Genomic DNA, 8343 nt, shown 5'->3' with positions numbered 1-8343 from the left:
ATGGTGATACGATACCGGGGCACCTCCCCCAAGCTTGGCAGTTGCCAAGGGGGAGTGCCCATACCCATGTGATTATATCTCTTTCCTCGGGGGTGGTGATGATGGAGTTGTTGATGATGTGTGCTTGTCGTCCATCTTCCAAGGCATAGGCTCACCATCATAGAAGGATGATCGAGTCTCCGGAATCCTCAAATCTGCAGCCGAACTCATCCGCTTGAATCTATATTCATACTCACAGTTTTGGTTTTGCAGGTCATAGATCTGGGCTTGGAGGTGCATGATTTTCTCGCGAAGCTTGAAGACGGCCTCCCCAATGTCCTTGGCGTCTAGCTTGTGGTTGTTGGTGAACTCCGTGATCATCATATGATTGGCGTCGAGTCCACGCTCCACCATCTCCTGACGCTTGAAAACTTGTTGCTCCATTGCTTCAAGCCTTGTCTCCACGCTTCCGGTCCTCCTTGGTCCCTCAACATTGCGGATGTGCAGCACCCCCTCATGCATCTCAATGGTTTGAGGATGTTGCAGCACTTCCGTGAGGTAGGGGTTGATGACCTTCTCGAAGAACTTCTCTTTGGGGGCACTTGGAGATGTCGTGGTGATCTAGATCTGTCAGAAAAACAGCTTGAAACAAAAACAGAGGATATTTGCGTGATACGAGGGTCAAAACCTTCGGGAGATTATATAATGAATTTTTACCAACCAAAATAAGTATCGTGCAAGAAAACGGAGTCCGGAGAGCACACGGGGTGCCCAGGAGGCAGGGGCGCTCCAAGGGGGGTAGGGCGCGCCCTCCACCCTCGTGGACGCCTCGTGTCCTTCCCGGACTACTTCTTATTTTCCAATTTTCCTAAATATTCCAAAACGGAGAAAAATTGCTATTAGAACTGTTTTGGAGTCGGTTTACTTACCGTACCACATACCTATTCCTTTTCAGAGTCTGGAACGTTCTGGAAAGTGTCCCTTATGTATTCCTCCGGGGTTACGGTTTCTATAACATTGGTTTCAACATTTATAGGATTACCTGAGATATAATGTTTGATTCTTTGACCGTTCACCACCTTTGGATTTGTGCCTTCGAAGTTGTTGATTTTTATGGCACCGGAACAATAGACCTCCTCGATAACGTAAGGACTTCCCATTTAGAGAGAAGTTTTCCTGCAAAAAATCTTAGACGAGAGTTGAATAGCAAGACATAATCACCTACATTAAACTCACGCTTTTGTATCCTTTTGTCATGCCATCTTTTAACCTTTTCTTTAAACAGTTTGGCTTTCTCATAGGCTTGAGTTCTCCATTCATCAAGTGAGCTAATGTCAAATAGCCTCTTCTCACCAGCAAGTTTGAAATCATAATTGAGCTCTTTAATGGACCAATATGCCTTACGTTCTAGTTCGAGAGGTAAGTGACATGCTTTTCCATAAAGCATTTTATACGGAGACATACCCATAGGATTTTTATATGCAGTTCTATAGGCCCATAATGCATCATCGAGTTTCTTGGACCAATTCTTTCTAGATCTATTAACAGTCTTTTGCAAAATTAATTTGAGCTCTCTATTACTAAGTTCTACTTGACCACTAGATTGTGGGTGATACGGAGATGCAATTCTATGATTAACATCACACTTAGCAAGCATTTTACGAAAGGCACCATGAATAAAGTGTGAACCACCACCAGTCATTAAGTATCTAGGGACTCCAAACCTCGGAAAAATAACTTCTTTAAGCATCCTAATAGAGGTGTTATGATCAGCGCTACTAGTTGGAATAGCTTCTACCCACTTAGTAACGTACTCAACAGCAACTAAAATATGTGTATAGCCATTAGAGGAAGGAAACGGTCCCATATAATCAAAGCCCCAAACATCAAATGGTTCAATAACAAGTGAATAATTCATAGGCATTTCTTGATGTCTACTAATATTACCAATTCTTTGACATTCATCACAAGACAAAACAAACTTACGAGCATCCTTGAAGAGAGTAGGCCAATAAAAATCGGACTGCAATACCTTATGTGTAGTTCTATCTCCAGCGTGGTGTCCTCCATAAGCCTCGGAGTGACACTTGCGTAGGATCTGTTCCTGTTCATGCTCAGGTACACAACATCTAATAACACCATCTACTCCTTCTTTATTAAGATGTGGGTCATCCCAGAAGTAATGTCTTAAATCATAGAAAAACTTTTTCTTTTGCTGGTATGTGAAACTAGGTGGTATAAATTTAGAAACAATGTAATTAGCATAATCAGCATACCATGGAGCAGTGCGAGAAGCATTTATGACAGCTAATTGTTCATCAGGAAAGCTATCATCAATAGGTAGTGGGTCTTCAAGAACATTCTCTAACCTAGATAAGTTTCCTGCAACGGGGTTCTCAGCTCCCTTTCTATCAATAATATGCAAATCAAATTCTTGTAGCAAGAGTACCCATCTAATAAGTCTAGGTTTAGCATCTTTCTTTTCCATAAGATATTTAATAGCAGCATGATCAGTGTGAATAGTAACTTTGGAATCAACAATATAAGGTCTGAACTTATCACACGCAAATACAACTGCTAAAAATTGTTTTTCAGTAGTAGCATAATTTCTCTGGGCACTGTCTAGAGTTTTACTAGCATATTGAATAACATTTAATTTCTAATCAACTCTTTCTCCTAGAACATCACCTACAGCATAATCACTAGCATCACACATAATTTCAAAGGGTAAATTCCAATCAGGTGGCTGAACAATAGGTGCAGAAATCAAAGCTTTCTTAAGTATTTCAAATGCTTCTACACAATCATCATCAAAGATAAAAGGAATATCTTTTTGTAAGAGATTAGTCAGAGGCCTAGAGATTTTTTATAAGTCTTTAATGAACCTCCTATAAAACCCGGCATGACCAAGGAAACTTCTTATACCTTTAATGTCCTTGGGACACGGCATCTTTTCAATAGCATCAACTTTAGCTTTATCAACTTCAATACCTCTTTCAGAAATTTTATGCCCCAAGACAATACCTTCATTAACCATAAAGTGGCACTTCTCCGAATTCAAGACAAGATTTGTTTCTTCACATCTCTGGAAAACTCGATCAAGGTTGGTCAAGCAATCATCAAAAGAAGTTTCGTATACGGAGAAATCATCCATGAAAACCTCAACAATCTTTTCACAAAAATCACAGAATATAGCCATCATGCATCTTTGAAAGGTAGCAGGTGCATTGCATAAACCAAAAGACATACGTCTATAAGCAAAGGTACCGAAAGGGCAAGTAAAAGTGGTCTTTTCTTGATCCTCTTTTGACACAGGTATCTGAGAGAAACCAGAATAACCATCTAGAAAGCAAAAATGTGTATGTTTGGATAATCTTTCTAGCATTTGATCAATAAAAGGTAAAGGGTAATGATCCTTTTTAGTAGCTTTATTTAATTTGTGGAAATCAATTACCATCCTATAACCTGTAACAATTCTTTGTGGGATCAATTCATCTTTATCATTAGAAACAACAGTAATACCTCCCTTCTTAGGGACACAATGAACATGACTTACCCACTGACTATCAGCAACGGGATAAATTATACCTGCCTCAAGGAGCTTTAGTATTTATTTTCTTACCACTTCTTTCATCTTAGGATTTAACCGTCGTTGGTGATCAACAACTGGTTTAGCGTCTTTCTCCAATTTTATTTTGTGCTGGCATAGAGTGGGACTAATGCCCTTAAGATCATCAAGAGTATATCCAATAGCAGCACGGTGCTTCCTCAGAGTTTTCAATAATTTATTTTCTTCATGCTCTGAAAGGTTAGCAGTAATAATAACAAGATATATCCTTTTCTCATCAATATAAGCATATTTGAGAGTACAGGTAATGGTTTAAGCTCAAACACGGGATCACCCTTGGGTGGAGGAGGATCCCCTAGGATTTCAACAGGCAAGTTGTGTTTCAAAATAGGTCCCTGTTTAAAGAATACTTCATCTATTTCCCTTCTTTCATTCATGAACATATCATTTTCATGGTGTAGCAAATATTGTTCTAAAGGATCATTAGGAGGCACGACAATAGAAGCGAGACCAATAATTTATCCTTACTAGGCAATTCCTCATCACGGGGTTGTCTACGAAATTTAGCAAAATTAAACTCATGAGACATATCACCCAAACCAATAGTAACAACATCCTTTTCGCAGTCTATCCTAGCATTAACAGTATTGAAGAAGGGTCTACCAAATATAATGGGACAAAAGTTATCTTGTGGGGAACCAAGAACAAGAAAATCAGCAGGATATTTAACTTTCCCACATAAGACTTCAACATCTCTAACAATCCCAACTGGTGAAATAGTATCTCTATTGGCCAGCTTAATTGTAATGTCAATTTCTTCTATCTCAGCGGGTGCAATATCATGCATAATTTCTTTGTATAGGGAATGAGGTATTGCACTTGCACTAGCCCCCATATCACACAAGCCATGATAACAATGATCTCATATTTTAACAGAAATAACAGGCATGCCTACCACAGGTCTATGTTTATTTTTAGTATCAGGTCTAGCAATTCTAGCAGCTTCATCACAGAAGTAAATAACATGCCCATCAATATTATCAGCCAAGAGATCTTTAACCATAGCAATACTAGGTTCAACTTTAATTTTCTCAGAGGGTTTGGGTGTCTTAATATTACTTTTGTTGACCACAGGTGAATCTTTAGCATGATCCTTTATTCTAACAGGGAAAGGTGGTTTCTCAATATAAGAAGTAGGAACAATAGGATCATTATAAGTGATTGGTTTTTCTTCAACTTTAATAGGTGAAACTACTTTTACTTCAATGGGAGGATTATATTTAAACCACTTCTCCTTAGGGAGATCAACATGAGTAGCAAATGATTCACAGAAAGAAGCTACTATCTCAAAGTCAAGACCATATTTAGTGCTAAATTCACGGAAAACATCGGTATCCATAAAAGATTTAACACAATCAAACTTAGGTGTTATACCTGAATCCTTACCTTCGTCGAGGTCCCAATCTTCAGAGTTGCGTTTAAATCTTTCCAATAAATCCCATTTGAATTTAATAGTCTTCATCATAAAAGAACCGGTACAAGAAGTATCGAGCATGGAGCGATTATTGAGAGAAAGCCGAGCATAAATTTTTTGAATAATAATTTCTCTTGAGGGCTCATGATTGGGGCATGAATATAACATTGACTTAAGCCTCCCCCAAGCTTGAGCAATGCTTTCTCCTTCGCGAGGCCAAAAAATATATATATAATTACGATCACGATGAACAAGATGCATAGGATAAAACTTCTGATGAAATTCCAATTTCAATCGGTTGTAGTTCCATGATCCCATATCATCACATAGCCTAAACCATGTTAATGCCTTTCCCTTCAAAGATAAAGGGAAGACCTTCTTCTTGATAGCATCCTCGGGCATACCTGCAAGCTTAAATAATCCACAAACTTCATCCACATAGATTAGGTGCAAATCGGGATGCAGTGTTCCATCTCCTGTAAAAGGATTAGCTAGCAGTTTCTCTATCATACCCGAAGGGATTTCAAAGTAAAAATTTTCAGTAGGTTCAGTAGGTTGAGGGGTAGCTAATTGTGGTTCCAGACGAGGTGAAGATACCCCGAGCAAACCCCTCAAAGGATTGTTTTCCATAGTAACAAGTGACAATAAATTTCAGCACACTATATAAATGTTTCCTTACCAAATTCCACCTACCAAAGGCCCTTCACTAGTCGGCAATGGCGCGAGAAAAGAGTCTTGATGACCCACACGTATAGGGGATCTATCATAGTCCTTTTGATAAGTAAGAGTGTCGAACCCAACGTGGAGCAGAAGGAAATGACAAGCGGTTTTCAGTAAGGTATTCTCTGCAAGCACTGAAATTATCGGTGACAGATAGTTTTGTGATAAGGTAATTTGTAACGGGTAACAAGTAATGAAAGTAAATAAGGTGCATCAAGATGGCCCAATGCTTTTTGTAGCAAAGGACAATCCTGGACAAACTCTTATATGAAGGAAAACGCTCCCGAGGACACATGGGAATTATCGTCAAGCTAGTTTTCATCACGCTCATATGATTTGCGTTTGTTACTTTGATAATTTGGTATGTGGGTGGACCGGTGCTTGGGTGCTACCCTTCCTTGGGAGCATTCGCAACTACAAAAGAAGTATTAAGGTAAACCTAACCATACCATGAAACATATGGATCCAAATCGGCCCCTTACGAAGCAACTCATAACCTAGGGTTTAAGCTTCTGTCACTCAAGCAACCCATCATCTACTTTTTACTTCCCAAAGCCTTCCTCTAGGCCCAAACAATGGTGAAGTGTCAAGTAGTCGATGTTCACATAACACCACTAGAGGAAAGACAACATACATCTCATCAAAATATCAAACGAGTACCAAATTCACATGACTACTTATAGCAAGTCTTCTCCCACGTCCTCAGGAACAAACGTAACTACTCACAAATCATATTCATGTTCATAATCAGAGGGGTATTAATATGCATAAAGGATCCGAACATATGATCTTCCATCAAATAAACCAACTAGCATCAACTACAAGGAGTAATCAACACTACTAGCAACCCACAGGTACCAATCTGAGGCTTTGGGACAAAGATTGGATACAAGAGATGAACTAGGGTTTTGGAGGAGATGGTGTTGGTGAAGATGTTGATGGAGATTGACCCCCTCCCGATGAGAGGATTGTTGGTGATGACGATTGATGACCCACAAGTATAGGGGATCTATCATAGTCCTTTCGATAAGTAAGAGTGTCGAACCCAACGAGGAGCAGAAGGAAATGACAAGCGGTTTTCAGCAAGGTATTCTCTGCAAGCACTGAAATTATAGGTAACAGATAGTTTTGTGATAAGGTAATTTGTAACGGGTAGCAAGTAACAAGTGTAAATAAAGTGCAGCAAGGTGGCCCAATCCTTTTTGTAGCAAAGGACAAGCCTGGACAAACTCTTATATAGAGAAAGGCGCTCCCGAGGACACATGGGAATTATTGTCAAGCTAGTTTTCATCACGTTCATATGATTCGCATTCGGTACTTTGATAATTTGATATGTGGGTGGACCGGTGCTTGGGTGCTGTCCTTACTTGGACAAGCATCCCACTTATGATTAACTCCTATTGCAAGCATCCGCAACTACAAAATAAGTATTAATGTAAACCTAACCATAACATGAAACATATGGATCTAAATCAGCCCCTTATGAAGCAATGCATAAAGTAGGGTTTAAGCTTCTGTCACTCTAGCAACCCATCATCTACTTATTACTTCCCAATGCCTTCCTCTAGGCCCAAACAATGGTGAAGTGTCATGTAGTCAACGTTCACATAACACCACTAGAGGAAAGACAACATACATCTCATCAAAATATCGAACGAATACCAAATTTACATGACTACTATTAGCAAGACTTCTCCCATGTCCTCAGGAACAAACATAACTACTCACAAAGCATATTCATGTTCATAATCAGAGGGGTATTAATATGCATATAGGATCTGAACATATGATCTTCCACCAAATAAACCAACTAGCATCAACTACAAGGAGTAATCAACACTACTAGCAACCTACAGGTACCAATCCGAGGCTTTGGGACAAAGATTGGATACAAGAGATGAACTAGGGTTTGAGAGGAGATGGTGCTGGTGAAGATGTTGATGGAGATTGGGGCCCTCCCGATGAGAGGATCGTTGGTGATGACGACGGCGATGATTTCCCCTCCCGGAGGTCAGTTTCCCTGGCAGAACAGCTCTGCCGGAGCCCTAGATTGGTTCCGCCAAGGTTCCGCTCCCGAAAGCTTGCTTATGATTTTTTCTCGGACGAAGGACTTCATATAGCAGAAGATGGGCACCGTGGGCCTGCCAGGGGGCCCACGAGGCAGGGGGCGCGCCCCCACCCTCGTGGCCAGGGTGTGGGCCCCCTCTATTGGATTCTTTCGCTAGTATTTTTTATTAATTCCAAAAATAACTTTCGTAAAGTTTCAGGACTTTTGGAGCTGTGCAGAATAGGGCTCTAATATTTGCTCCTTTTCCAGCCCAGAATTCCAGCTGCTGGCATTCTCCCTCTTCATGTAAACCTCATAAAATAAGAGAGAATAGGCATAAGTATTGTGACATAATGTGTAATAACAGCCCATAATGCAATAAATATCGATATAAAAGCATGATGCAAAATGGACGTATCAACGATGGCGATGATTTCCCCCTCCCGGAGGGAAGTTTCCCCGGCAGAACAGCTCCGCCGAAGCCTTAGATTGGTTCCGCCTTGTGGCGGTGGTGTTTCGCCCCGAAAGCTTGCTTATGCTTTTTTCCAGGGTAAA

This window comes from Triticum aestivum, chromosome 1D (genome assembly GCF_018294505.1).
Source record: "Triticum aestivum cultivar Chinese Spring chromosome 1D, IWGSC CS RefSeq v2.1, whole genome shotgun sequence".
NCBI classification, from domain to species: domain Eukaryota; kingdom Viridiplantae; phylum Streptophyta; class Magnoliopsida; order Poales; family Poaceae; genus Triticum; species Triticum aestivum.
Note: the sequence above shows the minus strand (reverse complement) of the source record.